Source organism: Pseudorasbora parva, chromosome 6, assembly GCF_024679245.1.
Source record: "Pseudorasbora parva isolate DD20220531a chromosome 6, ASM2467924v1, whole genome shotgun sequence".
NCBI classification, from domain to species: domain Eukaryota; kingdom Metazoa; phylum Chordata; class Actinopteri; order Cypriniformes; family Gobionidae; genus Pseudorasbora; species Pseudorasbora parva.
Genome location: NC_090177.1, coordinates 16,139,365 through 16,158,090, shown reverse-complemented (window position 1 = coordinate 16,158,090; position 18,726 = coordinate 16,139,365). Strand labels below are relative to the sequence as shown.

Sequence of the window (18,726 nt, the reverse complement as noted above, 5' to 3'; positions counted from 1 at the left end):
AGCTCACAGTAACCTTAAAATCTCATTTAGCACATACAGGAACCATTTCTTCAGTCTATTACATTAGACAGGGCCTGAGCTTCTCTAAAGTACTATTTCTCTCTCAGTCATCTTCTTGTCCTCTTCCAACAACCACAGTTTCCACAACAAAGGCCATAATTTCATCAGGGGTGATAAAACCCGAGCGAATCAAGTCGGCAGCTTGTTACTTAGCTTAATATCTGGCTGCATCGAGGCAATAAGGAAATAGAGCTGCCTGTATTAGCTACTGAAGACTTACGGGCCCCTTGCAGAAGCACTGAGAGCATCTGTTGTGGCTTTATCTAGATAAATATATCTCCTTTTGCTCTTGCCCCTCAGACAGACATCCTTTTACGAAGAGTACACCGTGAAGCACAGTCTGACGTGATCGCTTTTATGGTGGCTGCAGAGACAGACACGCTGCTGCTCCGAATGAATTCATTCAGATGACAGGCAGATGACTGGGACGGCTAAACTTCACATGTGTATGAATAAATGAAAGCAATTAGTGGATTGGTTAAGTACCACATGGTGACATAAGTAGGTCAAAACTACCGGATCGGAAGAAAAATGCAGTGTCTGCGCAAACATCCGGTCATAAATGGATCTTACTCATTCAATTAAATGATTATTGTTATTTTCAGGCAGCTTTTTCACATATTCTGGAAAACAGGATTTTAAAATAGATGCATAGGCAAAGCCATCTCCTAGACGCTTACATTTTTCCCCAGCATTGACAGAATTTTCAATCATTTCTGAGAAGCTGTTGTCATTGATGGAATTTTCCCGCTTTGTGTTCCCAAAGTTGTACGGTAGGGGATCTATTATGCATCTTATGAAAGAGTACTGAATCTCCTAATCAAAGCAGGCGAAGAAGAAGCAGAAACAAACGATAGCATATTACATATATATCGTGATCATCAACATTAAAGGGTAACTAAACCCTTGTTCACAGCCTAACTCCGGCCACTGGCAATATTTGAAAAATGCTGAAAAAGTAGGCAGAGCCCAGCGGAGACAGAGGGGACGAGACGAGGGCGGGTCTGAGCAGGGGGGCGTGCCCAGAGCGGTCATCTAAAGTAGAGGACTTTTCTCCACCACCTTCATCTGTAGTGGAGGAGGGTGAAACGTCTGTAGACACAGAGCCTTATCAATCGAGCCGCTGGCTCAAACTACGTTAACTCCCGATGCCGACGATGCTTTCATTCATTCATTCATGGTAGCGAAGCAGCAGCGCAAGAGAGAATGAGACCACTAACTAATCTATGAACATTCAACAGCCATATCCTAATACTGAATGCCACTAAAAAAAGCGCAGGACCAATAAGTTCAAACCTAAAAGCCTATTACAACAGATTTCCTCAAATAAAAGTTAGACTATAACGTTATACGCCAGCACGTTACGGTGTTGTTGTTCATTACCACGGCAACCACTTGCGTGTCAGGGTTTGTCTGAAAGCATCTGAAGTATAAAAATTATCTGTAGACATGACGGGCGGCAAAATATCACAAGAAATGCTTAACATGTACTTACAACTTTATTATTTATCAGTATTTTCTTGATTGGGATGTTGAAAGCAAGTGACGAGAATTTCATTCATAATGTTTCTACTTCATGTAACACGAGCGCTCATACTGGGCTGAAGCCGTTCTCATCATGTGATCAAGGGAAAACATTCCTTAGGGCGTGGTGAGCTCGTGCCAGGGGCGTGGATAGTGAGCCGTTGGAAGTACCATCCTACGTCACAAAGCACCACAACGTCCAATAGGAAAATTCGACTGCAGTAGCCACCGTTCAACCTCAAGAGGGCAGCACTAAGACGTTTTTTACACCATATATTATAGAATTAAAACACTTGATACCCAAATGTCAAAACATTTACTCGAATCAATTAACAGCATTAATAAAGCCCCAGTCTTGCAGATCATTAACTAAAAAAAAGTTGGTTTAGGGTTTAGATACCCTTTAAACAGCATATAAATCAAAACTAATGTTACTGAACACAATGTCGACCCAGGACGAGCTATAAGACTGTGAAGCTTTGTACTTGATCTACTCCATCTGTGTTTTGATCCAATGCAGACGTGGTCTTTGACAGAAATGCTCAAACGCACATTAAGATGCATTAACCAATAGAGCTGTTTGGCTGATCACGTGATCCAAACATGGCAGCCCCCATGAGGTAACCCAATGTGAAGGCTGGCTCTATGAACTTGCAAATAACACTTTAGGGTAAGTGTTAAGTGTAATTAGTGCATACTTTACTCTTATTACTACAGTAAGTACATGTATAATGCGTAACAAAGACACGTAAAATAAAGGGTTACCAGCTTTTTTATTAGGACTGGACTTTTAATTATATGAATTCATTAAATAATTATTTTTAATCATATTATCTGGAGAGGCAAAAGGTGCTCTGCAGCCAAAAGGACAACAAGCATGAAGGTACCTGTCCACCTTCCGGCCCGAGAGAAAGTGAAAGGTCAGTATTATTTAGAGTGCATGGAAGTGCCAACTTTTTCATCCTGAACCCTGACAACTATGGTATCTAGCCAACGGAAATGCTGAGTCACTGCTCTCCAGACCGCTCAGAGTTCAACACCCAGAGGAAGGAGTGTGAAGTGGAAAATAAAAGGTCTGCTTCCTGTGGGCCAAACACCTCGCAAACTCTGGCATCACGTGACCCTTGATGCCTCACGAGGTCACTTCCTTTTGCAAAAAGTACCAGCCCACATTTATTCAATGTCGTAGAGTTTCAAGTGAATTTTAACACAAAATTCTCAAAATGTGTCTTTTTGAAATTTACTTTGAGATTTATATATATACAGGCCACTAAATCTCAACGAGACACATTTAAGTCAAATCTTGTGCTCACTGAAGGCAGCACAAAAACGTCTTGATATCCCATTCTTCACAAAATGTGAAACTGAAAATGGATCTGCGCAGAAGAGCTGTGGAGTGGAGTGAATGTCACACTGACCTACAACAACGGATGAAAAATTATGTGTTATAATATCGAACAACGAAGCATTTTTTCCACTGGGGCATGAATCTAGCACACCAGGGCAGGTGTGAGAGACCAGGCTTTATAACAAATGCACCATATGAAACATGAATAGGCACGTCACTGAAGAATGGAAGAGAGAGCAAGCCAGTGCAGATAACAAGAAAAGAGCAGAGAGAGATGCTAATAGGGTAAAGCCATGGGACTTTGATTTCATGTCCTTGGTTTCAAAGACATTGCCCATCACACTAAGTGCCAAAAAGGAAGTGCTGGCTTCCATCTCATCCTTTATTAACAATTCCTCTCTTCTAGCATTGCATGCATTCTCTGTAGTCACCACCTAACACTGACTAGTTTGATTATCATTAAAAAAAGAAACAAAAACATTTGTCTTAGTTTGAATAAAAATAACATAACTTTTTTTTCTACCAACCCCAACATAACCCTACATGAATGAACATATGTTCATGAAACATACGGACAGCATAACATGCCCATGCACAGGCATACATCAGAAGAGCTGGAATTGAAATTCAGAGCAGGGACATACTAGACCCAGCCCCACATGTGAACAGAATAGTGATAGAATAATACCACTGACTAAGTAGACCATATGCAGATCCTTTGGGACTACCATTGAGGTGTGAGCCTCAGGATCATGCTGTTTATAAGCAGTTCAGGCACCATTTCTGGACAATTGGCATTGGTCATGGTCTCAAACCTGAATGGCTACAGCCATCTAAAGTGCTTCTTTCGCTCATTTGCGCCTCTGACTCTTTCCCTCTCTGAGTAGATTCAGAACAGATGAAAGGGTGTTTTTTTCCTTCTCTCCTCTCAAATGCAACAGACGCTCCTTGGGCATTAAGTTTGATCAAAGACTAATCTGTGTGTGAATGATGATTCAAATTAGCATCTGTTTCAGCTGGGCAAGAGGGAGCGGCTGAACCCAAAGCTATTTGAGGAAATATGAGGGAAAAAGAGAGACATACATAAAGAGATGGAAATAGAGAAAGAACGAAAAGATCTGACACTAAATGGGACCAGCAAATATGTAATGATTTATGATGTGCCAATCATGCCAAGTTCAAACAGAGATCTGTCTGTCTGTCTGTCTGTCTATCTTTTTCTATCTAATCTTTTTAACAAGGCTTTACCAAGCCAACATTCAAAGTCTGTCCTGATGAACTTTTCTTGTTAAATAGTACAGTGAAAATAATTTTAATTTCATTCAATTTAACAAACATACTTCATGTTAGCTACCACAAAGTGGAACTTTGCATTCTTAACTCTATTACAAATGGAATTATCAATGCTGATTCTGAACAGACTTCTTCCTCCAGACCTCCGTGAGTCAGCAGACGGTTAAAGGATCCCACCAGGAACTCTAACAAGTTACTTCATGGAGAGACAAGAGACTCGTAGAGACAAACCTATGTGTAATTTGTGAGTCATTCATTAATAAATGCAACAATGGAGCAGGAACTTCACCCATGTGATCTGCCTTTTGATGAGCAGTAGAGGATGGAGGTTGAAAGGTGCATGACGTTTGAAACTACATGAGGCAAAACAAAACAGGTCAATGTTAAAGCATGAGCAGTGCTTCCAACTATATTAGTCAGGGGGGTTAGAAGTAAAATTGCTGATCCTTGCTTTTTTTTATTCCAGGTGTCATGGGTGGAGAACTGGAAATGCCTGTCCCTGCAAGAACTTTCTTGACTATGCGTCTCTCCAGAGAGAATGACTTATCGTGCCAGACCTTAGCATGGCGGCATGCCAACCGGCCTCGGTGACCGGCATGTGAAACAGTAAGCCATTTTTCCGTCCTGTGAGAACGGTCACACCAATGCCCTGCCCCGTCCGTCAAACTTCCCCTGAGCAAGACTAATATAATGCCCAGTTCCTTTTTGTTCCTTTTTGCTCCCTTCCTCTTCCTGTCTGACTCACTTTCGCCAGGAACAATCAGCGAGATCTTATTCACATTCCTTCTTCCTTGTTTCCCCGTTTCAAGCCGTATTCCATACTGCCTGCGGATGCTGTCAGTCACGGACTTATAAAAACATAGACAGCAACCAGAACCCAGTAAACTACCAGTTTTATTTATCACCATGTGACCAGGGAAAAACAATTTCTCATCTTCTGCCATGGCTTAAAGATAATAATACTTTGTGATTCCCAAAAACATTTATTTCTTAAGATAAAAAAGATTGTTCTAAAGACAAAACTTGTCTTTGAAAAGAATGTTCATAAAAAGCATGATATCTTAAAGTTAGGATAGCCTTCAACTCTTAAATTCTCAATGGTAAGATGTTTAATAAGTGTATTGGTTTGTTTTAAATATTAAGTTTTACAAAATAACACTAGCAATAATAAATACACACTACATAATACTATTAATAAGGATGTGCACAAGTAGTGACACCAGTGATTGACAGTGTAAACAAAGATGATTCAGTCACATGATTTCACTGTAAACCGCACCAAGACTTTATTACACTGAAATAACCCTGAAGCAACTTGGGGTTTAATGACTTGCTAAATGACAATGGTGATGGACCATGATGGCTTTCTGGCGGGAACCACACCAGCAAACTTCTAGTTAACAGTTCTAAGTTTTAATGCTAAAATGTCTAGACTCTAGAAAATATAAAAATGCATTGCTAAAAATATTCTTTTCTGCTGGGCCAGAAATTTAAATAATTGTATTATTCAGTCAACATTGTTGCTTTCATGCCAATCCTACATCCAACAAGATGAGACGGAAAGCCCTCACAACGACGCACTGACTCAGAGGAAGATCTCCAACACTGTACTGAGAAAGTATGCAAGAAAGTGCAACTTTTTTAGCTGATAAAAAATGAATGTCAATCACATGCAGGTGAAAAGGAAAGTGTGAGAGAAGGATGTGAATGTGGAGCGACATATTAAAGATGCTAGGGGATTGACAGGCTGTGACCCGCAGAATGTCAGACAGCGTACAGCACCTCCAAGCTTACTGGGATTTCTACATTCATTTAATTCTTCCACTTATCACACCGTGCATCAGCAATGATGGATGCAATTATGATCTGTAGTCACTACTAGACTTCCTTTAACCACCGTTAGAACATCAAGGAGATTGAGGCTTATAGCAGGTCACGGTATACTGATGGGATCGTTGGATGCCGTATCCAGCCGTCTCTGAAAGGATCTTATCTAGGTGAAGATCTTTTGTTCTGAGAGAGAGCAAACAGAGTAGCAACATGATTTGAAGCATATTGACTCGGTGTGGAGAGCCTGAGGCCAGCTGACTAGACAGAAGCGCGAGGCGAACCCAGTCAAGGCCGCACACTTGGACACCCTGGGGTTTGTTTTACTGATCCAACATCAATGGAAAGACAGTCAGAAACTTTCATCCCAAAAAGACAGGTGTGTGTGTCCATGGTAATGAATGCAGACAAGTTGGGCATCCGCCGAAGTCCTGCAAAGACCATTAGGTGATGCAACAACCCACATAAGACTTGAAGAGAGAGGGCAGGCTTATATCGACACCGCAATATCCATGTACGCAAACACGCGTAACCCCGCCCAGCAACACGTACACGTGCACTGCACACATATGCTTCCTTGCAGCCAAACATTTCTTTCCTCCACCCCACTGCTGAGCAAACAAAAGGAGGAACAGAGGAACGAGGGAGGGACAATGTTTAGGAGGGGTAGAAAGCTGTCAGCTACAAGCTGTTAATTGTCAGGCAGAAACTAAATTAGTAAACAAACAAACAATATAAAGCAAATTAATTTTTAATTCGGGCTCCATACCGTTTTGCGGCACGCTTGTTTTTGACAAAAATCTTCACCAAAGCCCTTTAATTGACAGATTCGTTCTGATGCATAATAATGACAGGCAGAGATAATGAAATATTTATCGCCTCCAGGAACAGAAGCATGGTCTTTTTCGAGTCTGTTACATAACTGGAGTATTTCCAAAACAGTTGATGTGGGGCCAAAGCAATGAGCATATGAGGTGGGTGGTTGAGCTCAGTTCACCTCTGAACTCTTGCCCGTGGCGATGAGCACCGTCTTTAACTCAGCTGAGGGTTAGAAACTTCATCACGAATGTGTTCACAAGCAGCTAAGACGCCTCGGGTTACTGCCAAAAACTCACTAAACAATTCGACCTAAAAGCTTCCAAAATGCTTGTAGTAATAAAAATGTTTCTGCAAAGTTATATGTTTTCAGGAGTTCATCAGGCTTTTTTTTATCTAAAAAGATAAAACATAAGGAAAGAAGGAAATTGTGAATCCTCATAAGACGACCACCAGGTTGGTGCACCAAGACTTAAATTTGTACTGAATTTGAATTAAGTTCAGCAAAAACAACATTATTTAAATCTAAATGAAAAGAAGTAGATCTCAAATTAATTGAAAGTCAAAGAAATTCCCATTTTTCTCCAGTTTTGTGTTTTTCCCAACTGAGTTTTACTTATCAACTATATAAACACCTAATCAACCGCCTAGCAACCACACAGGACACCCTAGCAACTCCTAACGCCATAGAAATCATTCACAATACTTCAGTAGTCTAGGTCTAGGAACATCCTAACAACTACAAAGTCAACATTGATGGTTCAGTAAGCGATTTCTTAGGAACAATGACGACATTTGAGATCGAGACGCAAACGAACACACCCCTACCCAAAAGAAACACACCCTTCCCTTCATTGCCCCGCCCTCAAAATAATGAACAAAGGCAGTGAAGTATTGCTGAATCAGCTGAGATTCAACTACAACAATTGCATATCTTTGTTCTGTGAAACAGCAAAACCAATGTTCCTCACGTATTGCACAGAAACAAAGTATAAATATTATTGTTGATTTCAAGTTTCAACAGTGTTTCTCAGAAATCACTTGCTGCACCTTTAAATACAATTTTACTTCTTTAACACATGAAACACGACAGATTATACAGTAGAATGAAACAACCAATGAGGGGCAGGATTCATTTGTATCTTTCAGGATTCATGAATTGTTTGGATTGTGACTTTTTTTATAGGAAAAGACTTTATTAAAAATTATACAGTAAACTATTAGTTAACTTTAAACGAATAGTCTTTTTTATTTAATATTTTAAATTAAAATTATATTACATTTTGAAAGTGCAAACTATGAATAGTTATATAATTTACAGTAAAAAATACATTTCCAAGGTCCCTGCGTGGCACATAAGATTATGATTCATAAATGATTTCTTCTTCTAATTTTTGTTATTAATGTACATTTTAGAATGTTTCATTTAACATTTAGCTAATGTATTATTTTGCCATCAACCTGTGAATTAAAGGCCCACTGAAGTGCTTTGGAACGCGCCGCATTATTCAATGTGTTGACGTAATTTTCCCTGAAATGGCTCCAGCTGTTAGCAGCTCCTCCCCTTTTTTGAAACAGCCAATAGCGTTTTGTTAATAATATCACAGTTTGACAAGAGCATTTGTGGTAAAGCCAGTTTCCTCTAACCGTTTATCATCATCATCTCTTCCATATCCCTTTGAAATTCTGCATTCTGTGCAGAATTCAGATGGGTCCGATACGTTTTGTTGTCTGCGCCGACTCGCGCATATGATCTGCGCTGCACTCTCAGGTCTGTATTCTAAATTTAGACCAGAACCGTTGGGGTGTGTGTGTGTGTGTGTGTGTGGGGCGCGCCGCTGCGGTGCGTGAAACTAACGTGAAAACAGACTTCATTCCCCTCAAATGAAAGCATATTTACACTGAATCGTTTCCTATCACATATATCGTGTGCTATGTGTTGTTCAACATGTAGAAATTAGTAAATGTGTGAACAACTGACCGATTTCAGCCGCAGCTTCAGCAGTCTAGGGGGCGGGCTTTAGATTCTAGAGAGAATTTGATTGGACAGGAGAAGATTTGACGAGAAGGTGAAGTCTGCGAAGATGTCATCAAAATCTGTGATTCGTTTTAAAGGGATCGTTCACTTTAAAATGAAAATTCTGTCATCCTTTACTCACCCTCAAGTTGTTTCAAACCTGTATGAATTCTTTTTTCAGCTGAACACAAGGGAAGATATTTTAAAGAATGTCAGTAACCAATCAGCTAACTGGAGCCATTGACTTCCATAGTATTTTTTTTCCTACTATGGAAGTCAATGGCTGCAGTTAGCTGATTGGTTACTGACATTCTTTAAAATATCTTCCCTTGTGTTCAGCTGAAGAAAGAAATTCATACAGGTTTGAAAAAACTTCAGGGTGAGTAAAGGATGACAGAATTTTCATTTAAAACTGAACTATCCCTTTAACAGAAGTGAGAGACTAAGTTTTGAATGGCTTATATCTCCTAAATGCGAATTTTGTCATTGTTTTGGAACACACTGGCTTATTCATAACCTTAATGCTGACATTGTCATACTAAAAAACGTCTTTAACCTGATTGTGTTTTGTTTTTGTGCATATGCTTCGTATGCAAGTTTTGACCAAGTAGCTTGGTATATTAAAATTCTATCACTTGAAATAGAAATAGTTATAAGTTGTAAAATATTCAAGCACCAATAATTTGCATTTCCAGTAATACTGCAACCACAGCTGCTTGAAATTTAAACAGGATATTTTTACCAATGTTAGTTTCAGAGACAGAGCAAGTAAATAAAATAATGTTCACTATATAGTGCACAGTATGAACAGAGAAGTGTATCAAGACAGTAAATGGGGTCCATTTTCATGCCGACCCAGGAAATGGCCAACAGCAAGATAACCTGTGATCCGCTGAGTTTACAGAAGTCCTGAAATGATAAAAGCTGGTCTCAGATCAGCGCAAGAGCACAGCGCTGAGTAAACACCCAGCTGACACCATTACATCACAGTGACAGAGTGTCACAGATTCCACGCTTTCACTTCTTGTGTGGCAGGCATTAAACAGCATTAACCCATAATCCTAAACTGCTACAGATGCAGACTTGAGCCACTATTCATTCACAGCAGAGAACCTGCCCAATCCCCCCCCCTTCAGTTATCTCTCTCTCTCTCTCTCTCTCTCTCTCTCTCTCTCTCTCTCTCTCTCTCTCTCTCTCTCTCTCTCTCCTCTCTCTCTCTCTCTCTCTCTCTCTCTCTCTCTCTCTCTCTCTCTCCAACCCTCCCCAACCCCCATCGGCAGACAGTAGCTTCAGAGCAGTCATATTTAATCAACATCTCGGTGGACAACACAGGGATCTGCCGTCCTCTGTTGAGACTCTCTCTGCTGTCACACTTGGGATAATTGTCTTAGATACCCTAATTCGACAGTCACTCCCCTTAAACGCTCAAGAAAAGAACCGTGGTTGACCTACATTGCTGTTGATCTGTGAATTATACATAGTGTCAACATTTGATTATTTCCTGTGGAGTAATTCAAGAGACAAACGCTTGCATTCGTAAATGTGCTGCCTTTTCAAACTCAATGTGGAAAAGCTGAAGGGAAATGTTGATGCTGAGGTTTGACGCCACAGGAATCATGCAATGACATCTCGGTTGTACTCTGGCAGGCCATAAAGATATGGAATCTGTTAGAAAACATGCTATTGTTTTCTATGATAATTTTATGTATGACACAAACAAACAAATCATTTGATGGGAGAGCTGACAAGCTGAGAAAGGAAAACAGTGATTGTTCATTGTTATCATGATTCCGGACAGATTTGTGCATGCTCACAATCGTGCTTCCCCCCCAAAAGGTCAGATTTGTGGTCTAATCAATTTCTAGCACACCCAATGACCTTGATGTTTTGAAATGACTCGATATTTTCCAGTTTCATTGTGACTATCGCCTTTGAAGGACAAGCAGTCAAATAAAAAGATGCTAGATTCAGAATACCTCAGCATGCTAACCTGAATGAATCCAGTAAACTTTTTCAATGTATGATCGCCAATATCTGCACTTTTTGGGAGATAATTTTGTAAAATACATACTGTATATAGTACAGTATATACTGTATATAGTTTGTTTGTTTGTGTCATCTATAGTATAACTATAACTTTATTGCACAAATATAAGGCTAATGTAAAGCTAACCAGTATGCATCCAAAAAAAAAGAACAGTCAAAAGCTGAGGAACAAGTGGAACTTCAGTGGAAATCTTCAGTAACAATCAAGAGCTCATGAACCTTTGAATTCAATGTGGCTGCCATCCAGGCCAAAGTAAAGACTTCAAACAGAATGCTGAGCATAAGGGAGAACTTCTCAGTCGCTCCTTCTGCATGACCCTCTGTTCTCATTCTAAGTATGGATACTTCTTGTTTTCAAAGGAGCGTGTCCAATACTCCTGGCACCAGCCAGGCCTTCTGTGAATGTGCTTGCACAAACCAGTGACGATCATGGGTACACAAAGATGGCATGTGTCATTTTTTTTTTTACTTTGGAAGTTGCGAGTTTCATCAACTTTCATCATCACTTTCAGTTTGTTTTGCTCTGTGCTGTGGAAAGTGTTTATCTTCTTGAGTTTCCCTCTCTCTTGTTCCCTTCCTCTCTTTTCCGAGGAGCCCTGTTTGCTATCAGGCTCAGGAATGAATTTGGGAGGCTTATCGGAGCTCTTTTCCCAGCTGAGGCGGAGAGGATGTGTTAAGGCGTCTGCCTCCTGACAGGAAAGAGGAGCTATCTCTCCTGATAAGGCTATGGCTGACTTGAGAATTGTAACAAAGCAGACAGCATGGATGCAGGTGGGTACACGTCAGCGTACGTGCATAAGCCCGCAGACAGAAAAATCCAAGCCAGGTAAAAGGAGGTTTAAAGCAATTATATTCCCACAACAAAGGAATTATTTCCACCAGTGCACCACTGAAAAGCCGGAAAAGGTGTAATCTGAATCAAGCAGAAAAAAGACAATCAGAATGAAAGTCAATGCAACACTGAAATGTCAAAACCAAGGACTTCAGCTTCTCGTCAATGGGAGGCAGTGTGCATGCCCCCAGCACATGAACCCTGGGCATTCCCATTCCTTTTCTTTCTTTGACTTTCATTCTATATACAAAACAGTTCCACAGGAGAACGTGGTATGTATGGAAAAATGAGAGGGTGAATACATGACGACTGAATTTTTGGTTGTACTATCCCTTTATAGATAGCAGTTCATTGCCATTTAACAGACACTTAGTCTGTTAAATGGCAATGAAAAGGGTTCACTGTATAGTAATTACACGGACATTGGCCATTCCAATAAACAAGACGAGAAAGCAATTATTCCACCACTGATAGGATGGATTTTGAAGTTTAATGACAAATCACAGAATCTAAAATCCCCAACTTGTTTAGAACCTCATTCTAGCCTAGCATGTATGTGGTGAAATCTCTAGTAAGGGTTTAGCAAACACAACATGAGGGGTTGTGGTTAAAGGAGGGAAATCATTAGTGGTTTGTGGAAGGCACAAAAGGCTTGCGTAAGCATACCGAGGCTGCTTTTAGACGCCGTGTAGAAAAACAGCATTAGCATTTTCGAGGTTTAACATACTGATTTGACGTTACCATACAATCAAGCTACAATTCACTGACAAACAAACATAAGCACTGGAGTCCATAGATTATTACTGTTATCGTTGAAATGGGCGGCCTTTACATGCTGTGAAATATGGCATGCATGTGGCGGGAAGGATTATATACACGGAAGAATTATAGAGTCTTAGAGAGTCACCACAAAGAACGAGCCACGAACGCGCGAGGAACCTGTTGTGCGTAAGCTGCTAATGTGTGCTGCGCAGAAGACAGATTGAGGCATTGAAGAATGGCTGTTCTATAGAAGTGTGTCATGAAGGCAATTCCATTAACATCTTAATAAAAGCAGCCCGGGCCCAAGAGAGCCTGGAGGCTCTGACTAACGCTTTCAGTCAATGGCTTGGGATGAAAAAGTAACAGAGGGCTGCACAGTGCAGGAACTTCATGGCAGCATTTTTCCGGGACCGTTACTCTTCCCAAAGGACCAGCCTCCGAGTTTGTATGCTTCCCATCATGGTCCACTTGCTCCATTCCCTTTGCTGTTTTCATTTACAGTCCTTCCTCCCATCTGCTGGATTGAAGATCTAAACAAAAGCTTTTGTTTTCCACAAGTTGGCGGCAGCTGCAGGGGGAGAGAAGGAGAAGGGGAGTGCTGGGTTTTAGCTGGATAACTCTTGCCTCTTATGACTGGGCACATGGCAACATGTGTCTTTGTCTCTCGATCGCGCTCTTTCCCACTCCACATGGTCTATTCTGTATCTTACTCGAGTACTTTCTATCTGGTTGAAGTCTCCAGGGGCAAAACCTTAGCATTAAAACCATACAAAATGAAGCACATATACGGCCCAAACATCAGAAACCCTCAGCTTACCCAAACTGAACCATCCATAGAAAGCACCCCCACCCTTTTACCCTCAAAAAGTTCACTCACTAAACAGCATGCATCATCATCTTGCTCATAAAAACAGATTGCAGAAGGTTTGTGTTTGTATTGGAGAAATGGGTGGGGATTGATTTTTGTCTTCTGTGTTTTGAGTTGCTCATACGAAAGCAGCACGATTTCAAATAGTCCAATGCAAAAATGGTCTCAACAAGCTACTGAGAGCAATACCAGCACTTCAATTGATCAAAGTCCAAAAAGTCAGAGTACAAAAAGTGCCTTAAGGTTCTCCAAATCAAACTGACTTTAGGGCTGTTAGGGCAAAAACACAACATTCTTCAAAACATCTTCTTTAGTTTTCCACAGAATGCAGTCATGCAGGTTTGGAATGACACAAGGATGAATAAATCATTTTGGGGTGAAAACACCCCTATTTGCTTTTGTATTGTTACTGATCTTAGAGAGAACACTTTTCAATTCTTAATAAAATGTTAAAAGAAACTACCAGTGTTCTCAGAACGACAGGCACCTGCACGTGATTGACTCTTGCCCACACCCTGGAGCAGTAAAAGGCGAAAGGTGTCAACACCCACAATTCTCTGTGACCAATCTGGACACTGGCACCTTCCAAGCGAGAGTCTGTCCACCAACTGTTCAAGGGTAATTAGCTGCAGCAGAAAACACAGGCCTAATTACAGTGTAGCTGAACGCCGGGTCACAGAATCAACCCCATGCCTAATCCACCAATGCTGAAGACAAATTATCACGCCACGTTGTTTACACCTGATGTACAGATATAGACAGAGAAGCCGCTCAGGCATCCGAAACTATTGGGTAGACCAGTGCAATCTGCATCCTGCTTCCAAACGTCAGAGGGTAATTGCAACCGCCACCACATCTGGATTTACTTTTCTACACTTGGATGCATGCACGCGTACACCTACAAACACCCTGAGACACTTTATGCAAGCGGAAAGGGTCAAAAGTGATAGAGATCTTTGTTGTGACAGTTGGTCGGTAGAGAGCTCTAGATAAACAGCCAAGCGGCAACGCTGCAGAGAGAACGGGAGATCAATGCGTTAAAAACAAACAAACATTGGATACGCACACTATTACATGAGACTAGCATAGAGGAAGCAGATGAACTCTTTCAACAAGGGCCCATCCTGCAGGGCATCAGCGTGCAAGTCTGTCTGTGTCTGAGTGCACGAGCGGTTTAAGGGGGGGGTTATGCCTTGCACAAACGCAGCCCTCTGAATGCATTTGTACTGTTCACTCATTAAGAAATAGGTCAAGGATTCCGCCTGCATGCATCGCAACTTGTCAAAATCTCTTAAGCTAGACAGGGGCAAGCCCGTATGCCACCATGAGAGAAGGGAAGAGGGGGTTCTCTGGAGGTGTAGTGCATGCTGGTGACACAGCATGCAACTAAAACGAGCACGGTTTCATTTATGACTGACCAACCTTAAATGCCCCTCTGTCTGCGTTTAAACCACTCTGTAACCCTGGGTAATTTTGGACATTGTGGTTTGTTGTATCAATGAGTGGGGCTACGGAACTATGTGGGCCTACTTGAAGGTTGCTGGGGGGATTGGTTGCAATTATCCATCAAAGAGTTCATCCCAGGGTTCAGTCAAAGCCACAGAGAAGGACGAGCTCTTCTGCAAACACTAGATGCCTGGTGGACAATGGGAGAGATGAGTGATGAGATAGCACATACTTTAGGATCTTTACATTGCCGTTTTCACAGCTGCAGCATCTCTTCTGAAAGTACTGATAAGGTAATCTCGCTGACCTCAAAATCCGAGCCAAGAAGATACAAGCACATATCCAAATTGGCCCTTAAACTAACACACTCGAGCAAGGCATTTAACTGGGGCAAGCAGGATAAGCACTCAGCATGGGTCTCTTGTGGCCACCCCATTGAGATCCGACCCTCAGCTTCGCCTCAGACGTATACATCTATCTGAGAGCCAACGGCTAAAGACAGAGGAACAAACCCCCTTTAAGCACATAATACCCTCCAATTACCCTTTAGGAAACGCTTAATGCACCTGACTGACATAATCGAATCAATAGCTTGCGACCCTACGTAAGAATGCTAGAGGCTTTTTGACAATCAGAATGAACATGCAAATCCAACTAGGGAAGTTCACGCTGGGAGGAAATACAAAGACATTTCTTGATTCACTTTGCAATTCCGATCAAACCGCATGAAGCCACCGTGGTGTAAGGGAAAGGAGGAAGCAAGTAAAGTTGATGGGTGTGCGCCCAGTGGAGACTTGTCCTCTTGACTTTGTGTAGTTAACCTTATCGATTAAAGAGCCTGTGATCTAGAGATGCTCTACAGCCTTCCCTGTCTCTGAGCGCCTCATCAAAGAGAACAAACTACAAAGCCACGCAGCGGCCAGAACACAATGCAATCATACTCTGCTCATCTGAACGCATCAAGTGTCACTTGTATAGGTTTGCCTATCCTATCTAAATGTTTAAACTGTTGGCACGTGGGACACTATGTGGGGGGCCCGGTATGAGCCAATTATTTACCAATAGTCTAAAAGACCTATTTTTTAATCTGCACCGAGTCTGCATATATTACAAATTACAATAACTGTATGAAACAATGTACTATCACAACAGGGCTCTACGCTAACTTTTTTCTTGAGGAGCACTTGTGCTCCTAATTAAAAAAATTTAGGAGCACAGTCAAAAATTTAGGAGCACATTCTAATCCATCAAACCTCATTCCAATTATATATTTCCCATTAGAGGACAATATTTGTCCTTTAATGTCCAGTTTCATTTTTACCATTATAAGAGCAATGTTTTTTTAATCTTATTAAATGTATGCATCATCTGTCAATTTCTTAAATTCAACATAATTCTGACATAATATTATCATTAACTTCTGAGAGTACAGCACAAATACATACACAAAAAGCAGAACTGGACTTCATACAATCAAACACCTATGCATTTAATGCATGAGTTAATGTTGTATGAATGTTTTACATATACGTTTTTGAATTTAGAAATATGTACAAATTAAACTTTAAAAGTTTAATATTTTAAATAAAAAGTCCATGCAAAGTATAAATATGAAAATAAAACCGCCAGTGGGTGGCGGCAAGTCATTCAGTCAATAGTTCAAAACACAAGATTCATTTGAATCGAATCGCTTGGATATGCGAATCAGTTCTGGTGTGGCTTTGATTTTCACTAATAGACAGTGTTGTGGCTAAAACGTTGTTACTTAATATCAACTTGTCTATTGGATTTTTGTACGAGATCAGTATCACACATGCAATCATGCCAATACTCGGAGCTAAAGCAAGCCGTAACTTTGGCGCTCTGGCGCTTCATAAACAGAACCGCATGCGTCTCGCGGAAAAACATTGCAGCCGGATCTAACGTTACTTCTCTCTGTTTGTGGTGAGTCATGCAGATATTGTGCTAATCCACAGCGGGAATAACTTATTTTGTGTGTACAGTGATTTAGAATAAGACAAAAACCCGGTTTGGAAAAAATCTTCATGATATACTTGCTCATTATATACATTTAGTATTTTTTTAAACAGCATGTGTGATAAAGATTAACTCAAGGGCTTTTGTAAATGTAATATTAATACATTATTGTTTGATGGCATTTATGCCCCAAGCATCAACTCATTTCTGAGCGTGTTTATGATAATCCAAATGTGGCATTTCCAGTTCATTTTGATTTGGCTGTAAATCAACAGCGCGAGGCGTCTGGTAAAGTGCGCATGCTGCGTCGTCACACACGTTTCACTTTGTAAACAATTTTGGTTTGAAGTGTAGTCCGTCGCACACGTTTTTGCACTTCTTCTGCTGTCTGAAGGCATGAAAAGCAGTTGATTGCAGTAGGAAACGTAGCCTATCAGTTTCTCAGTGTTGATTCACTCAGTGTTGTAGTTTTTATTCTGATTGTATTATACATCCATTCATGAGAATCGATCGGGTCACTCGCACCGGTGCGCCTAAATATTTTTTCACAGTCGCACACAGTAATTTTTAGGCGTAAATGCGCCCAAAATGGGCGTTATGTAGAGCCCTGCACAAGCTTTATTAATTACCATTATCAGTTCACATTGTATAGCGAACCAAATAACAACACATGCTGATTAACATGACAGAGCAGCACTGAAAAGGTTGCAAATGTAAAGCATTTTAATTGACCAAAATAACAATTTGTGCATAACCTAGCCACTTGGGAGCAGGACCCCCAAGGCTTACAGAATGCCACTGGATTTAATGTGCAATGCAAACAGAAATTCAGAGAGCTGTTGACTAAACTGTACAGTCAGGCAGCCAAATATGCAGCAACTCCCACTGAAAGGATTATAAAACAAAAGCTGAGCTACTTCAAGTATAAAACGTAGAAACTTTTATACCATATAAATGCATAGCCATGGAAAATGCATCACTGTTCTCTTTGCATGTGTCTCCTGTCAAATCTTCAGGACAAATAGACAACTATGTGTCATTTGAAGAAAATTGAAAGGTTATAGCATTCATTTCTGTTTCCTAAGCTTTGATATAAGAGAATTTTACTAAGATAGCTCAAGCTCAAATTAATTTAGCTTAATTGTCAAGTTAGACAATTTCTGTCAGTAATATTTACTGTAGTTATCCAACCACAGTTATAGCCATAGTATAGATATGTAAAATATCTAAAACATCTAGCCAATGACATTTTTTGTGATTATATTTGTGATACGTCAATCTATAATGTGTTAATAATGACCATATTGATCGTACGCAACCACTCAGGCAACCTACTGTTGCTATGGTTACCTCTTCAGGCGAACGCGATTTCACTGAATATCTTGTAAAGTAGCCTAACTTTTGCTGTTACTGCAAGGTTGTTTGAAACTTAAAAATACATACTTTGGAGACTTGTATTGTTGAATTTTTTTTTAACACAAATCGAATATGGATTACATTTCCTCAAAAATTAGATAATTTAGACTCTCTTTTAGTTCTGTAATGAACTGTTTCCAGCCCGCCGGCACGCAGTCTCAGGTCAAACCGCTGTTACGGTGTTTCGCTTCAGGACGGAGATAAAAACGATGATGTGAAGAGGTCACGCTCGAGATGAATTCACCTCATAGTCCTCACTGAAAGCGCCGTTTGATTGTGTTAGAGACCGATTAATATCATCCCTGTCCTTCATAGCAGATGCCAGTGATTCTCATGCAAATGCAAGCCGATTTTCTACTTAAAGAAACATTTATTTTCTTTAGAGCCGATGTCAGAGCCGTGAGTGAAGGGAAATGAAGATTTGTGAGTGCATCTGCTGTAGTCCAGATGAACGGAGCGGAGTTTAGGTGAGAGAGCTGCATCATGAGCACTCG

General features: G+C 40.6%; 1 protein-coding gene across 3 annotated transcripts in view; it reads right to left on the bottom strand.

The window, feature by feature from the left end:
* Positions 1–18,726, bottom strand: part of plxna2 (plexin A2) — a 280,272-nt gene that overhangs the window by 236,151 nt on the left and 25,395 nt on the right. The gene's annotated exons all lie outside the window — the stretch shown is intronic.